Source organism: Salvia splendens, chromosome 7, assembly GCF_004379255.2.
Source record: "Salvia splendens isolate huo1 chromosome 7, SspV2, whole genome shotgun sequence".
Lineage (NCBI taxonomy): Eukaryota > Viridiplantae > Streptophyta > Magnoliopsida > Lamiales > Lamiaceae > Salvia > Salvia splendens.
The window spans coordinates 24,064,649-24,083,321 of NC_056038.1; the positions used below are offsets into that span (position 1 = coordinate 24,064,649).

At 40.7% G+C, this 18,673-nt stretch overlaps 1 pseudogene; it reads right to left on the bottom strand.

The window, feature by feature from the left end:
• LOC121810592 overlaps positions 1 to 17,373 on the bottom strand; it is a 73,925-nt pseudogene extending 56,552 nt beyond the window's left edge.
• Positions 17,374 to 18,673: the final 1,300 nt, after the last annotated feature.

Genomic DNA, 18,673 nt, shown 5'->3' on the forward strand with positions numbered 1-18,673 from the left:
CTTCAATGAAGAGCATGTGATGAGCATCAGGGAGTGGACTCTACGGATGGGTCTGCTAACGCGTACGGAAGATGACGAAGGTTTATGGAATGAGAGAATGGTTGGTCCACCAAAACTCACGCCAGGTTTCAAAGCGCAGAGCGCATGGGAGTTCTTGACTCATCCGAGGGTGGGTCAATTTAAAACTAGTTGTTCGAAGGCTCACCACATCGAAGACAGGGTTCTGAGGTTCGCCCAAACCTTCATTAGCTACAACCTGATGGGCACAGCCAACACCGCCTTGACAACCGCCGACTTATACTTTACCTGGTGCATGGCCACGGGTGTACGTGTTCATTTGGGCTACTGGTTAGCTCAAGCCTGCCACCAAATAACTGCCAATCCCTCCCGGCATCTATACACATGCCACCTTCTGGGAGCTTATCTGCAGCGCAATGTGATTATGAAGATCCACAAGGCTTGCCGGGAGGTGAAGATGTGTCTACCACCCGAGGTTTTCAATATGGAGTACTTCTTCAACAAGGGGCTGCTAATCATGCACAAGAGGGATGTCTGTTTTTACGAAGTTGGTAATCGGAGGCCCAGATCAAACGAGAACAAGAGGTGGCGGGTGTGAAGGACGCTGCTGATGCAGGTGAAGCCAGGAAGCCAGTTGTTGAGGTGGATGCAATGAGAAAGGAAGTCAGTTGGATGAGATCCGAGATTCAAAAAGTGATGGAAGGGATTGTGGCCCTGCGGGGTAAAGGAAAAGACAGTGGTGAAGCTGAGAGAGTAAGGAAGGAAGTTGCCGGAGTACGAACGAGAATGGTAGAAATGAGATCGGAGGTTCAGACGGTTAGGGAGGAAATGGTGGCCCTCAAGGGTCGCGTTTCTGATCTGGTGGCAATGTCATCCCGATGCACTGAGAAGATGACGGAGGGTGTCACGTTAATTATGGCAATGATGAAGTGGTTGCGCGAGAAATTCCCGGACGCACCAATATTACTTCCTGGACCTAGTGGCGGACCCAGGGCGCCAAGTCTAGGAGATCTATCTATCCGGAAGCAGCCACAAGTCACCAAGCCTCTAATCACTTCGTCCTCTACTAGACCCATGACCTTGAAGAAGACCGTACCCGGACAGACTGACGAGAGGAAAGAGAAGCCGGAATCACCGGCAAGAAAGAAAGCTAAAGTGACCCAACAGGCTGTGCCGCCCAAGTCTGGCTCCCGAGGGGGCCAGACCCCGAATTAATTTCCCCCAACCCATGTAACTTTTACTTTTCGTCTTTTATTGCTTTCTGTTTCTGCTTTTTGTTTGTTTTAATGTTCTGTGCCAGCATGCTTGTTCTGTACATATGTGTTGCTACTTTCCACACTTAGCCCAATTTCTAGTCTAACTGTGAGAAGGGGTTGAGCTGTTTTGCATGTTTGGTTTTGGTTGTTGTGCTTTCTCCCACTTAGCCCGGTGTACGGTCTAAGTGTGAGAAGTTTGTTTGTTTTGGCACGTTGTTTATTTGTTTGGTTTTCTGTTTTACATGTTTGTACTTCCCTATTTACCCCCCTTCACTAGGATGGCTTGGGGACAAGCTTGAGTGAAGTGGAAGGGGGAGGGAATAGGTGCAGTCTGTGACTGTAAGTCTTATAGTTTTTTTAGGTCTTGTCTGTGTGTTACGTGTTGCATGAGCTAGTGGATACAATAAGGCAGAAATATTCCCTTAGTGAGAGCGATTGAAGATAGGATACACGTCAACTTTGATGCCCTCTTCCTTAATAAACTAAAAGCGGTTTGGATGAAGTGAGGACGATAAAGGATACCTTAGATAACCTAGTTGTGCAGCCTTACTATAAAGTGAGTTATAAGCCTAAACACTTTGAGCTAACTTGTAAAAAATGGGCTGCCACTTGATGCTTAGGGAGTAGAGTATAAAGGAGAAAAAAATGGGTTATGGTGGTATAAGCTGGACGAAGTCCAGGAAAAAAGGAGGTATAAGCTGGACGAAGTCCAAGGGAAAAAAAAGGGGGAGGTATAAGTTGGACGAAGTCCAGGGGGAGAATAAAACAAGAGAAAAAGGAGCTTAATTATCTAAGGGCAGGAAGTAAAAATTACCTGACCTAGGAAACATTTACCTTACCCAGAAAAGAGGGGAGATAATAAGTAAGCAGAAACTCTCATAACCCAACGCATCAGTGGTATAACTTTAACCTTGGAGCGTTTTTGGTCCTAACATCCCTGGTGAGGAATGAGTGATCGAGCGAACCTAACCGCTAGGAAATCCATAGGTTTCTTGAATAACTGACGAACCGTTTGGGTTGACGAAGGAAGAAGGAGGATTTGGAGACTGTAGACGATCGGAAAAGACTTAAGCTTATGGGGACAGTCGCCTAAAAGTTGAAGCTAGTGCATGATTATGTGTTGTGTTTTGTGTTCTTTGTGTGTTATTTCCTTTTCTAAGTCTGTTAGTTTTCTAGGTCTAGGTTTTTGTTTTTGTTAAATCTTGTTTATAGGATCGTTCTTGGGAACCGTGCATTGAAATTCGCCTTATTTCATTTTCTTGTCTTTCATACTTGAGGACAAGCATGGTTTAAGTGTGAGCAGTTTGATAAGGCTAATTTCATGCATAGGTCTAGGGCTTTAATTCGTGAAATTTCTGGGTCTAACACGCGTTTTAAGCCAGGTGTGTGAAGATTTTCGCCAGGTCCAGCAAAGAAGGGAGACAGTTGCGTGGACCTAGGAAGAAGGCGAAAGAGTGGACATTATGCGGAAAATTGCTCGACGGAGGAAGCCTCGGAGTTGAAGGGTAGAATAGAGATTTTTACGAAGACTCTAGAAGGTTATGTCCGCGTCTATAAAAGAGAGAAGCATGCACGCTGGAGGGATCTTCTCGGTTGGAGACCTCGCCAACAGCTTGTAGCTTAGTTCACTTTTCTTCACACACTTGGGTTCTTTCGTGGGAAATTCAGGGCATACTTGGGGTTCACTTCTAGCTTACACACTTTTCGATCTGGTGGTAACACCGTCCTACTTGAGGGCGAAGAAACAATTTATTTTCTGTTTACGTTTCTGCTGAATTCGCCGAGGTTCGCTCTTCGAGGCTCGGACCTCTTTGTTTTCTGGATATTCTCTGTGTTTATGCAAGTTTCGTTTTAGTTTATGCCGACTGTGTTGATCTTTGTTTGTCGATTATGTTTACTTGAATTCTGAGTTGGATTGTTGGAGTTGGTTGTTTTCTAGATTATCGCAGGTTTGTGGTTGGATCTGGGAGAATGGAGTTTGTTTATGGATGATTCGGGTTCTTAACTTGTTGATGTCGTAGGGTTGTCTGTGATTGTTGGGATCTGGAGTTGATTTGAGTAGATCTGTGAGAATCAGAGCTATGGAGTTGATTGTGCTGGGTGTTGAGTTCGGATGTCTTGGATCCGGAGTGGATTAAGCATTCGACGTGAATCTGAGTCGTGTTGGTTTAATTTTATGCCTAGCTTACGTGTTTTCGTTTCATTTCGTTCAGTTTATGTAAATCTGATGTACTTCCGATTCGTAGCAAGTTTCCGGCGTCCCGATTTCTATATTCTGTTCGAATCTAGGAGTATGCTCTGTTTTCTTCGTTTACGTTTCTGAGTGGGATAGGAAATTGCATGAGTTTGTTAGTTGCAGCTTTTACCGTACTTACTTTATTTGAATGTCCTGGTCCCCACTTTTTAAGCACACGAAACACACACGATCCGACTCAGCTCTTCCTCACTTCCTGCCCAGGAAGTTTAGGTAGTTTAGGTAGAGAAAAAGGAGCTTAATTATCTAGGCGCAGGAAGTAAAAAGGAGCTTAATTATCTAAGCGCAGGAAGTGAGGAAGAGCTGAGTCGGATCGTGTGTGTTTCGTGTGCTTACAGGGAACACTAATACAAGTGCTCGGTCAAGACACCGCGCTTCTTAAATCCACTGGATCACTAGGTCCAGGAACCTAAGGAACACGGAGTGTTGTTGTCGTTGGACACGCTCGACTCTCCTTCAAAAATTAATCCCTCAACCCAAATTACTATTAAATTAGTATAGGGAAGTGGGGTCGATCCCACGAAGATGGATTCGTGAGTAGTGTTTAGAGACTCTGGAAACAAGCGACTGCTGCCACGCAAAGGGTTGAGGTTTATAACAACTACCACTAGACCTACGCACGGAATTTAAATGCTAGACCTAAGAAACAGAATACTTGTAAAATCAGACATCAACACCGAAAGAAACAATAGCTCGCTAGACCGTGTAAATGATTAACTAAATATGACTAGGCAGGAAGAATTAAAAGTGGGGACCAGGACATTCAAATAAGGTAAGTACGGTATATTGGGTAGTGGCGATAATTATCTAGCGGTGCTAGGATTGTTATTTCGTTGAATCGTGCCCGAGGGGAGTCTCGTTTGATAACATCCACAAGAGGAGCTCGAAACAATGTTTTATTATTCGGAACCTAGCTAGTTGGAGTTTAATTACTCCATGAATAATCAATAAGAGTTTCTTGCTAAGTCCACTCTTGGAGATTAAAATATGTTAATTAATTAAGTCCATAGCAGACAATAATTAATTAATGGATGTGTCTATCTTAAGAGCGGGAAATAAATTAAATGCAATTAAAGGAAACCCGGAATACTTGTAATTTCAGATTTGGAAGGCAGTGCAATATTACTTCTGTAGTGGCTGCTTGTAATATTAGAATATAAGTTTATATTAAATTGTGGGTTCAATTTAATTGGTAAAAAGCTAATTGGGTGAGGCCAGTTCCAAATTCTTCCTTAGATCCCTGACTGGGCCCAATATGTGACTTAATATAAATAGGAGAATAAAGGAGACAGAAAATACACATTATTACTCTATCAAATTTTCGTCCCCCTCTAAGAAAGAGAGAGCTCGAAATTTTGCCTCCTCCGTGAGCTGAGTTCTGTCTTCGTTATTCAAGTCCTAGTACGTTGGTGAGATTTGCCCACACAAATATCAGCGTATAGTCTGGGACACCAGTCAGAAGATCCAAGGTCGAGTATTGAAGATCTTCACGTGGAGACGGAGCAAGCCATCATCGATTCTTGATTGAATCAACGAGGTAAATTGGCTAATTCCATAGTAAGCATGTTTTAGGGATTTTTATATGCTAAAGCATGTTTTAATTCAAGTTATGAGCATGATACATGTGATAATTACGCGAATAGAATTTGTCTAAATAATCTGCTAAATAGATCAAATTTATGTGATCATTAAAGGTTGCACGCTTCCGCTGCCAACCCCTTCACTTGCCCAGTCAGCATCAGTGTATCCTGAGACTTCTAAGTGCCCTTCATTCTTCAGTAAAATTCCATACCCTACTGTGCCCTTCAAGTATCTCACCACCCTCATTGTTGCGTTCATGTGCTCCTCTTGTGGATTGTGCATAAACTGGCTTTTCACTCCAACAGCATAGGCTATGTCCGGTCTGGTATGAGCTAGGTAGATTAGCTTCCCGACTAAGAGTTGATAACGCTCTCTGTCTGTAGCCCGTGCTCCTTCTTCTATCTTTAGGCCATGATTCTATACCATTGGCGTCTCAGCAGGCTTGCAGTCAAGTAAGCCGGTTTCTGTCAGAAGATCGAGCACATATTTCTTTTGTCGTAAGAATATGCCCTTTTTTTATCTCAGCACTTCAATTCCAAGGAAGTACTTCAGTGCACCCAGGTCCTTCATCTCAAACTCTTTGAACAGGTTTGTCCTTAGTTTCTCGATTTATTCCGTATCATTTCTTGTATTAATCATGTCATCCACATATATAAGGAGACACGTTACTTTGTTACCTTCCCTCTTGAGGAATAGAGTGTGGTCTGAGTTACTCTGCTGGTAGTCATACTTCTCCATTGCTTGACAGAACCTTCCAAACCATACCCTTGGGGACTGCTTCAGGCCATATAGGGTCTTCTTCAGGCGACAGACTTGCCCAGGTGCAAACTCGTATGAGTATCCAGGGGGAACCTCCATGTATACTTCTTCTTCCTTCTTCAGTTCTTCGTGAAGGAAGGCATTGGTGACGTCAAATTGGTGAAGTGGCCAATTCTGATTTGCGTCAACGGTCAGTAGGACTCTAACAGTACTCATTTTTGCCATGGGTGAGAAAGTCTCAGCATAATCCACCCCATAGGTCTCGGTGTATCCCTTTGCGACAAGTCTAGCTTTGTACCTCTCGATTGATCCATCGGCTCGCCTTTTGATCGTAAAGATCCACCTACACCCAACGGGTCTCTTCCCCTCTGGCAATGCACACTTTTCCCAAGTGTTGTTCTTTAGTAGTGCGTCCATTTCTCGTTTCATGGCATCCCTCCATTGTTTATGCTTCATTGCTTCTTCCACAGAGTGTTGAATATCTTCCTCATACAGCGCTGCTTCAAAGACCTTCGCCATTTATGTCATATGGGATTTCACGGAATTCACAATGGAGTATTGTGTTTTTCGTCCCTTCCAGTCTGGGAGTATTTCTTTGGTGGGACTCCCCTGGTGCTTCTTGGCGGTAGAACCCGTTGTTGTCCACTTGTGATTGCTTCCGGCTCTTTGCTGTGATCATGGTTAGTTTCAAGCCAAAGAGTTTTACTAGGGTCGGCATCTTGTCTTACCTCAGGAATATCGGTCGGGGATTGTACTGCGACGATGTCACCGATCTTGACGGGCTCTACTGGAGTGTCATAGACGTGCTCGGCGGTATTGCTAACCTCCTCTGTTGGGTCCTCTTCCCGATCAGGACTTGGCTCATGACCAGGATTTGGCCTCAGGCTATGGTTTATAATAGGAATGGGAATGGGAAGCAAACTTAGTGGGTCAATTTCTGGTTCTGGTTCTCTCTCCCCCTGACCGCTAAGTTGGTGGTAAAAGTATTCATTTTCAACGAAGTCATAGTTCATCGTGACAAACATTCGTTTGGATTTTGGGTCGTAGCAACGGTACCCCTTTTGGTGCATTCCGTATCCCACAAACACTCCTTTTATCGCACATGGGGAGAACTTGGTTCGTTCAATTTTGGGAATGTGGATGAAGACAGAGCACCCAAAATTTTTTTGTTCAAGTGTGAGTGGTAGGGGCAGTTCTGTATAGGCTGATAAGACTTCAATGGGTATTTTTCTGTCAAGGCCTTTTGTTGGAAGACGATTCAAAGTGTAGACTGAGGTGGCTAGGGCTTCCGGCCAAAAGGATTTTGGGACCTTGGAATCAATTAGGAGAGCTCTAGTCATTTCGAGTAGTTTCCTATTTTTTCTTTCGGCTACCCCGTTTTGTTCAGGTGTGTGAGGACATGTGGTTTGGTGTATAAGACCCTTTTTGGCAAAGAACTGTTGCATTTGGCTATTGACATATTCCCCCCCCCCCCTCTCCCCCGTTATCGGACCTAAGTATTTGGATATTTTTCTTGTATTGAGTTTGGACAAAGGTGTAAAACAGGACAAATTTTTCAAAGACTTCAGATTTGGACTTTAAAAAATAGACCCATGTCATACGCGAGCAATCATCAATAAAGAGCAAAAAATACTTAAAACCTCCACCACCCATGACTGGTGCAAGCCCCCAAATATCAGAATGAATAAGGGAAAAAACATGGTCCACGTGGGTATTATTAATTCTAAACGAATGTCTGTGGCTCTTTGCCAGAAAACAAGTATCACAGTTCAAATGAGAAATTTTATCAAATCTAGGAAATAAGGTTTTAAGATACCCTAAAGATGGGTGTCCTAGTCGCCGATGCCATAGCCAAGCCTGTCGGTCTGTGGATCCGAGAGTCAGCAACACATTACTTTGTTGAGCTATCTCGTCCACATAGTAGAGTCCTTCTCGTTCAGCGCCACGCCCAACAATCGTCCCCATCCGGATATCATGTAACATACGAAAAAAGGGTTGTATCAGTAGAGTACAGTTAAGCTCCTTTGTAAAATGACTCACTGATAGCAGTTTGTGGGACAAGGACGGAACATATAGACAATTTGAAATACTCAGAGTGGGCAAAATTTTAATTATTCCCGCTCCTTGGACTGGAAGTAATTCCCCATTAGCTGTCTGAACATAGCTTTTCTTGGATTCAGTGATCCCAGTAAAATCAGCAATATCAAATGACATAGTGTCAGTAGGTCCACAATCAAAAATCCAGTCCCTATCTTTATGTGGTTTTTTGGAAGTAAGGCATGCGGTAGATGTTGGGGTTTGGAGCCCCTTGCACAGCGGAAGTTATGCATTCACAAATAAATCATAATTACAGATCTATTTGACCGATTATGGGATCAATTAAGTACATGTTAAACACAGAATTGCATCCAAGAACGCACATAATACATGTAAAAGGAATTAAAACCTAAAACATGAATTCCTACGGTTTAGAATTACCGATCTGATTCTCCAAAGAATCGTCGATTGCTTGCGCCTTCTCCACGTGATGTTCTTCGTACTCAACCACGAACCTTCTAATTTGTATCCCGAACTCAGAATCCGACCTTTGGGTGGGCAAAGCTTGTCAGAATCGAAAAGGGCTTGATTAGAAAGGAGACAGAATATCAGTTTTCTCAAAAACCGATTTTTCGTCCACTCCCACAGGGAAGCACGAAAATTAACACTTAATTTTTATTGAATCTCCTTTCTAATCTCCTTTTATATAGAGTTATGATGGGCCAGATTAGGGATCCATGGAGGTTGGACTTGGGCCAAACCTGTTGGACTTTTACTAATTAAATTGAGCCCCAATTTAATACAAGTCCGACAGAATATTATTATTAGCCACTACAGTAAAATAATATTGACTACCCGTCCAATCCCAAATTACGAGTAATCCGGGCTTTATCTCTTTAATTTATTATTTCTCGTGTTTAAGATATAAATATCCATTAATTAATTTAAGTCTGCTTTAATTAATTAATATCTTTTTCTAATAGTTGTCTATTTCAAAATCTTTATTTATTATTCTGGAATAAATTCCAACCGGCCGGGTTTCTGAATAATAAAACCTTTTTCGATCACCTCTTGAGGATATTATCAAACTGGACTCAATACTAGCACCTCTAGACATTGATCACCACTACCCAAGATACCAGGATTCTTGGATTGTGAAAAATCCACACCATTTGATAAATCAAAGTAGTGCATAATCAATATCGTATGCTCAGTGTTATGTCAACAATGATTAAGAAATAACAATCACCGAGACCTCGTCTTTCAGTAAATAGCAAGAAAGACTTATCTCAACTGTTAGATCCTTCAGTGCTATACCACACCAGTGTCGTTTATTTCCTAAGGTAAGGAAACATGCGGACTGACACTGCAACCTTTCACGATAGGTAGCCAAAGCCTATCTAGGTTGTGAAATTCCATTTCTCTTCTACAAAGGACCGACTGTGGCACCTTTTGTGAACGTCGTTCACGACCAGTCTACTATGTAGAAGAATTAGACTTATTTGCTTCTTATACATTTAAATGTTTGAGAAACATCTTATAAATGCATAAGCAAACACCAATGCGATAAAATTAATTCTTCTCGCCTTGGGTTAAAAGTGGATTGTAGAATTTATTGTATACATGCAATTCTATCCGTGCAACATGCTCGAAATATGCTTTTCAGTATACCAATCCTAACAATCTCCCACTTATACTCAAAATCATGCTTTCGAGTATACCCACTGCCAAAACTCTCCCACTTATACTCTAAGCAGGTCTCGGGCCATGATACATCGAACTACCGTACTTTTCATCTCATGTGTAAAACATGTTGCCACATAGGTTTTTTGTGAAAAGTTCTGCCAGGTTGTTCCCTGATGATATCTTGGAAACCATAACGGCTTGCTGCGCACTTAATCCTTAATTAATTTCATACTTCATCTCTATGTGATTGCTTAACTTTATCAGATCGTGTTTCCCTCGAGTTAGACACTTGGGTAGAGTAATCATAACAAAATATAATACTCATAGGCATACTCGGATTCACGGTCAAAGCTATTAGGAAGTTACTGAGATTAACAACTACCTTAGTAGTTTCTGATGAAACCACACTTGTAATTTTCATGATAGAGTCTGTGATGTAATCACACTCCTTCATGACTCAGTTTTCAACTCCTAACGTTAACACATAGTCAGAGGATAACTCGATCATCAATCAATTATAAAATCAAGTCGATGTAACCTAAAGGACATAACATGGATGTCTGGTAAACTAGAGCATACCGTTTAGTCTTCTTCAAGTACTATAGTATATTCTTTACCCAATCCAATGTCCTTGGCCATGGTTAAAATGATATCATGCTTCTATGCCAATGGCAAAGCTAATATCTAACTTAATACACACCATAGCATATATGAGACTTCCAATTATGGAACTTGTCTCATTCTTCTTGATCTCGTTCAATGTCGAAAAACACTTGACTAGAGACAAAATAATTCCGTCTAGAAAAAGAAAAACCTTTTCTTGGAATTTTCAATGCTAAAGTGTCTAAGTATTGTGTAGATGTAGGATTCTTTAAGAAAACATACATTTTTTTTCTAGCAATCTAATGACACAGATGCTTAGAATGTAAATAGATTATCTTAAATCCATCATCCTTAAACTGGATAGACGATCAGTTTCCTACGCTAGATAACTCTCTTAGTTGTTTATCAACTTTTATAGATGTCATCATCGTAGAGTACCAAGAATACCAAATATAGTGCACTTTCAACTTTCTTGCCCTGTATTACATAACCATTAAGATGTTCCATGCAGATGATCTCCTAAAGACTTCTACTTAAAGAAAACTGTCTTGACAATCATAGTATATACTCCCTCTGTCCAGCAATAGGAGTCCCATTTCTCCAGGGCACGGGTTTTAAGAAAGTTTTGGAGTGTGTAATAAATGGTGTGTGATAGTGGAATTTGAGACCCACCTTAATTGTTTTAAACCCTTTTTTTAGCTTGCATACAACCAGCTGCCTTCTTTTTTGTCTACAACAATGCAACACGTTTTCATATCAAGGGGTGCAACATGAATTTAATTTTATGCATTATGATTTTAATTTTAGGCTACCAAAAAAATGGACACAATTAATGGGAAACTGAATTTAATAAGAACACTCAACATAAAAAAATGCCTTCCATTACATAAGTGAATCACGAAATTGAGTCTGAATCCCGAACACCAAATCTGAATCACGAACACCAAATAAGTGAGTCTGAATCACGAACACCAAATAAGTGAATCACGTTTTCTTTAAAATTGAAATTGGAGCTAAGAGAAAGAGGGGGGAAATTAGGTTACTGTACAAGAACAAGCTACTCCGATTCCCCAAATCCCCGCCGCCGTCTTCCTCGTCCTCCCCCTTCGGCACGGTCACTACCAGCTCACCGTCCTCGTAGGCGGCGGACACGAGCTCGGGGCGCATGGATGGCGGCAGGCGGAACCGCCACAGATCGAGCTCGAATTCCGTCCCGGAGACATCGACGACGCCGTCTCCCCCCACGAAGATCTTCGTGACACCGGGGTAGATCGCGACGGTGGCGGCGGTGAATCTTCGTCAAAACGGCGTGGATTAAGGTTTCCACATAGGAAGAGGATGGAGTAAACGGCAGTGTAATTGAGAGAGTGGGAGAGTGTAATTGAGAATTGGGGGAGGGTAATTAATTTTTCTAAATATGGTAAGTGAACCGGGACTCCTATTCCCGGACGTCCCAAAACGAAAAAACGGGACTCCTATTGCTGGACGGAGGGAGTACATCCTAATTTATGTAGGCTACAATAAACAATATACAGATCGACTTAGGCAAAAATGGCAGGCGAGAATATAATTCTCTCTGGGTATAACCCTTTGCCGTTATTCTAGCCTTTTGAGATCCATGCTTACACTTGCAGGTCCACTAGCTCCCACTGACTGAAATAATCTATGGGTAGTATCGCAAGCCTTGCAAACATTCTTGTTTATTTAAGATTGTTATTCAGAATCTATCATCTTATCAAGAATGATTATCTGAATAAGTCATTGCGTCCTTGTAGTTACAGGGATTATATTCAAGTTGATCTAAGATTGAGTCTTAAGACTCTTTTAGACCCATGAACTTATTATGTTCGCAAAGAACGCTCCCACTACGACACTACTCTTACAATCTTAGGTACAAACGTTGATTTTCTTAGTGCATAAGTTTCTAATGGTATGACTTATTGGTTAAGATGGAAAATAGATATTCTCATTATCTTGAGAATTATCATGTTTGTTAGGCTTGTAGTTCTCCTCATAATCTTCATCAAAGAATCTAGCATTCGTGTAAACAAACACACATCTTGCTGTGAAGATTATAGAACCTGTACATTTTCTATCATTTGGGACAACCTTAAAACATACCTCAGTACACAACTCCAATTACTTGGATACCTTTTCCAAAACATGTCTTTGAATAACTCCACACCTTGAGATGTGCTGGACTAAACTTACCTCTAGTCCACAACTCGTGTGTTGTAGAAGGTACTGATGTTATGGTAGTTTCTTTAGGGTATAACTCGTTGTTTCCAACGTATATCCCATCAATGATAAGGTGTTATTGAGTAAAACTGTTCACTTATCGAACTTGTCTTGAAGAGACTTCGATATCTTCTTATATGACTATCCCATTCTTTAGAAGTATGCTTGGAGTAGTCAACTAGGATTTAGCTCCCACTACTGATCTTAACTCAGTGCTCGTCTCCTATGGTATAAACCATTAAGACTTGCTAGTCTTTCTATGTCACACCTCTATAAGTATTCTGAATCCCTTGAACCACCAAAAGATTCTAACTTATTGTGCATCAACCAGACTTACCTGACTTTCAAGCTATTTAATAAGTAAGCTGTTAAAATCTCGATAGTAACTTGAGTTAGACAAAATCAGTTTGAACAATTACTAAGTACTTTCTCGGCCTTATGATTAAGTACCATAAATATTTTATCATTCATTGTTTAAGAAGTTGAACTGTGTTGTTATACTCAATCTTTTGCAATTATATTGTTTAGATACTATGATGTATAATTTGTTTTTCTATGGTACTATGATAGATATTCGATCCACATTTCTCAATAATGCAAGCATTATAAAATGAAATTGAACATCGTAGAATCATAAATGAGTTTATAAACTGAATATAAATTCATTCTAAACAAGACTGTATCAATAAAACAAAATCTCTAACATCAAAACAAAACAATAAAGTGAGCATAAATAAATATCTCCCACTGCAACAACTGCCCAACTGGATTTAGATCTCTCTTTAGAAGTTGCATTGTTATCTAAGTCATTGTCCTTTATATAAGAGGTCAATCCGACTTACAATGTATCTTCTCTTTGCCTTTTCACCAAATATTTCTTGCTGATAAGGCTAATTTCATGCATAGGTCTAGGGCTTTAATTCGTGAAATTTCGGGGTCTAACACGCGTTTTAAGCCAGGTGTGTGAAGATTTTCGCCAGGTCCAGCAAAGAAGTGAGACAGTTGCGTGGACCTAGGAAGAAGGCGAAAGAATGGACATTATGCGGAAAATTGCTCGACGGAGGAAGCCTCGGAGTTGAAGGGTAGAATAGAGATTTCTACGAAGACTCTAGAAGGTTATGTCCGCGTCTATAAAAGAGAGAAGCATGCACGCTGGAGGGATCTTCTCGGTTGGAGACCTCGCCAACAGCTTGTAGCTTAGTTCACTTTTCTTCACACACTTGGGTTCTTTCGTGGGAAATTCAGGGCATACTTGGGGTTCACTTCTAGCTTACACACTTTTCGATCTGGTGGTAACACCGTCCTACTTGAGGGCGAAGAAACAATTTATTTTCTGTTTATGTTTCTGCTGAATTCGCCGAGCTTCGCTGTTCGAGGCTCGGACCTCTTTGTTTTCTGGATATTCTTTGTGTTTATGCAAGTTTCGTTTTAGTTTATGCCGACTGTGTTGATCTTTGTTTGTCGATTATGTTTACTTGAATTCTGAGTTGGATTGTTGGAGTTGGTTGTTTTCTAGATTATCGCAGGTTTGTGGTTGGATCTGGGAGAATGGAGTTTGTTTGTGGATGAATCGGGTTCTTAACTTGTTGATGTCGTAGGGTTGTCTGTGATTGTTGGGATCTGGAGTTGATTTGAGTAGATCTGTGAGAATCGGAGCTATGGAGTTGATTGTGCTGGGTGTTGAGTTCGGATGTCTTGGATATAGAGTGGATTAAGGATTCGACGTGAATCTGAGTCGTGTTGGTTTAATTTTATGCCTAGCTTACGTGTTTTCGTTTCATTTCGTTCAGTTTATGTAGATCTGATGTACTTCCGATTCGTAGCAAGTTTCCGGCATCCCGATTTCTATATTCTGTTCGAATCTAGGAGTATGCTCTGTTTTCTTCATTTATGTTTCTTCATTTACGATTCGTTGGGTGACGAAAAACCCGCACCTTTGGTAAGTCCAAGTAGTAGATACTCAATATCGTATGCTCAATGCTAACGTACATTGATTCAGAAATTAATTATCAAGACCTCGTCTTTCAGTAGATAGCATAAAGACTCGTCTTGCTGTTAGATCCATTCAGTGCTATACCACACCAACGCCATCTTATTTCAATAAGGCTTAGAAATAATCGGACTGACATTGCAACCTTTCACGATAGGTAGTCTAGGCCTATATAGGTTGTGAAATTCTTATTTTTCTTTGTTTAGAACTGACCGTGTTACCTTAAATTGGACGACGCCCATAACCGGTCTACTAAAACAAAGACTTAGATTTTGTTACGTTTGCTTATACATTTAAATATGCAATAAACAACCATTAAATGTAAAACATAACAACATTATGACAAAAAATAATATGATGCATTTATTGGAAAATAACAATTAGAGTTTTACAGTATCCAATCACTTGAAAGGTGATTTCTAGTATACAAAACCCTAACAATCCGATCGACCGAAAGTCAACGGCCGGATACTTCACATTCATAGGTGATAACCTTGTCACTTGGAGGAGCAAAAAGCAGAAAGTAGTAGCTCTTTCTAGCGCTGAAGCAGAATTCCGAGGGGTAAAAAGCGGAATCACTGAAATCCTATGGATACGAAGGCTGTTAACCGAGATTGGCTTTCCACCCACTCAGAAAAGTAGACTATTCTGTGACAACAAAGCAGCAATCAGCATAGCCGAGAACCCAGTCCAACATGATCGAACCAAGCATGTGGAGATCGACCGCCACTTCATCAAAGAGAAGATAGAAAAAGGAATCATTGAGCTACCCTACGTTCGCTCAGAAGACCAACTGGAAGACATTCTAACCAAAGCAGTCAACTCAAGGATGTTTGAAGAAGTACTCGACAAACTAAGTATCGGAGATGCCATTATTTAGATTGAGGGGGGGTGTTAGAATATGGAAAGGGAATAATTTGTAATTAGGGAACAAATCATGGGATTGATATGTGTAATTGATAGGATCATAATTAGGGGATCTCCTACCATATGTAAATTAGGGCAACTCTCTATATTAAGAGAGTTGCTCCAGTCGATCAATAACACACAGAAATTCATCCCAACCATGGCTATTGCTTCTTCCCTCTCGGTTATCAAATTCAATAGGTTGTGGCACAACGAGGCACGACTTTACTGAAAACAAACAAGGTTAAGTCTAGGGCAGTGACATAGGTGTGGACAACAGCTTAAGAGCCATCGGAAACTGTGGTCGTGGCGGTGGTGGAGGGTTGGACTTCAGCAGAGGCGTTGGTGCAACGTCGAAAGGTGGAACCACCAGAAATGGAACTTCCTGACACTGAGGTGGTGGCAGTGGGGTGCTGATGCACTCACTTAACCCATTCACCTGCAACTCGGCTTATTTTCCCAAAATGGTTCAGCCTATCTGACAAAAATCCGACCCACCAAAATCCGACCCATAACCCATTTACATATTTGAAATATGGTTTAAATATTTTTCAACTTTCACATTTATCAGATTCAGATTTTAGAACGCGAACTCTCTGTTAACCCTATCTCCACTGCCCTAGCCGCGCTACCGCCTGCCACCTAGCTCCCCACCGCCCTCCTAGAGAGCTTTATAGTGAATTTTTTATTTAATTTCACATTTAAATTTGAGGTAGATTGGAGGAAAACATACAGTACATACTTCAGCAAAATAATACTTCATCTGTCCCACTATAAGTGAGGCGTTCCTTTTGGGCACGAGATTTAAGAAAATGATGTTTAGAGAGTTAAGTGGATAGAGAATATAGTAGGAAGATGGACAAGTAAGAGTTCGAAAACCCATTAGTGACAAGACGGTAAGATAAAAAGACCTTATCTCTTACGTGCATACATTTGGCGCATGATGTTAACTACATGGACTGCATACATTTGACGCATGATGTTAGCTATTCATAACTAACATCTCATGGCTGCTGAAAATTCAAAATTAGGTGTAGAAAAACAAGTCACAAAAAAGTTTTAATATATTTAAGGATTTCTACCTTTTCTTGTGTTTTGCTTGTATTTTGTACCGTAAACATCTCTGAAGAAAGGATGGCTGCAACAGAACCTGCCTCTAGTTTAGCTTTTGTTATCCAAAATACTCTTTCCAACAAGCATATACAGGAAAGAGATTGGAATGAAATGAACAAAATTCATTGTGGGTGGATAGCTTATCAACAATAAGCAAAAAATCAAAAAAATAAGTAATTGATATGTATATGTACGTATTAATTCACCATTAATGTGCTGCTACCAAATGAAGTAACTCCCCAAGAAATAGCATTGGATAATTCCACCATCATATCCAGAAAGCTACTTAAATATCTTTTTTGAAAAAAGAAATAACATGAACAACTGAGACTAAGAGGAAGATGGCGCAGGCCCGCAGCAAATTAGAAGAACCTTACGTTTCTAGCAGCACGGCGCTGAAGAATGTTGTACAGCTCAACTGGCTTGCAGTGAATTGAGAGGCTTTCCTCAGCGGCAATTTGCTCTTCTGGAGACAAATGCGCACGGGGATCTTGTCGACACACATGGTCCACACCTCGGGAGTAACTGCAATTGCAAAAACAATTCCTGTTCCAAGATAAGATTACACTGATTATTCTGGCCGATTGCAGATACAATTCATGTTCCACAATCTAAAATGCAGAGAATATCCTAGTTGGCATCTAACAATGACATTTCAAATGCAGTCAACTTGGTTAAAAATTTAAGATGCCAAGTTCGTGAATCTAACAGACATTCGTCAAATTGAAGAAGAGGGAAAACGTATTTACCGGTTCATAACCAAGACTATTTTTCGTGGAAGGAGGTAGTATCTTAATCATGTTATACCTCAGATCGGCAGGAAATATTAAAAAGGGCAAAGAATGTAAAATCCAATTACAGAATCAGCCACTCAGTGCAAAGAATGTAAACACTCACGCAGTTTCACGAGCCACGAGAGGTATGCCCGGCATCCGTTGCTAGGGCTGTTTTAAAAATTTAATCAAGCCGACCGGAAAAGAGGCTGGAGCTCGGGTTGTATAGTCCAAACCATCAAATTCTTCTTCCTCTTGCAAATGCCAACACTGCCACTTGTATGAAAGCGGCACTAAGTTTGCTGATTCGCTGAATAGATGCTACTTTCTCCAGTCATACTCGCCAACTCCTCATCCTCCTCGCAACGAAAACATTTGATCTAACGGTGCTAATTCATCCGATCTTTGTGTTCAAAATTTGGATTGATAGAGAACGAAGCTCCTAGCTCGTAACCTTCAGTGCGAAGAATGGTGGAATGCGGTAAAATTGGAGTTCGAATTTTAGAAATTAGGGTTTATTTCATGGTAAGTAGAAACTAAGAGCATCCACGATAGTTTTCGTCCGGCCATAGCTCAGCCATAGCCTAGTCACAAACTCCTCCTGCCACATTATCAGCACTAAAAATCTTCCTGCCACATCAAGACAAGCAAATAGCCCAAGAATAGCCTAGTCATAGCCTAGCCACATCACTCAAAATTATATAAAACAAATAATTAACAATCACACAAAATACGGAATTAAATTTACGCCACAGATACAGGAAACTGCAATAATTTTATTTAAATTTTAAAAAATTACATTTAAAAAAATTACATAATTAAAAAAAAACTAACTCCGTACAGTCCTCCGCACCCATAACTCTTCAATTAAATCCTTTTGGAGTCGAATATGCGCATCCGTTTAGCGCATGTCGGCATGTGCTTGGAGGAGGCCGGCTTCATCGTGAGGTATAAATAGTGTTTCGAAAATTAAAAAATAAAAAATCCGCTGGGCGATGCGCTCGGCGATCCGGAGCTTGCAATGGCGCCGAGTGGATCGCCCAGCGCCCAAACATCGCCTAGCGCTAGGCGATTTTTTTTTCGGAAATCGGCCCGGCGCTAGGCGGTGCGCTAGGCGCCATTGTGGATGCTCTAAAGGCATTAAAACATTTGAATTAATGTTTGATTGCATAGCTAATACTTGGGAGTGATATTAATGTGCAATTTGATAGGGTTGATAATTCATTGAAGAATGATTTAAAAGAGTAACTTAAAATATACTCGCTCTGTTGTTTCACTGTAGTTGAGTCATTTTGTCATTTTAGTACGTTACATAGTAGTGGAGTTAGGTAAAAGTCAACACATTTCTTCTCACTAACTTTACTTTCTGTTACTTTATTCCCTCTTCTTCTCTCTACCTTTTTCATTTTCTACTTTATTCTTCCTTTACTTAACTCACTTAACACAATTTTTCTTAAAT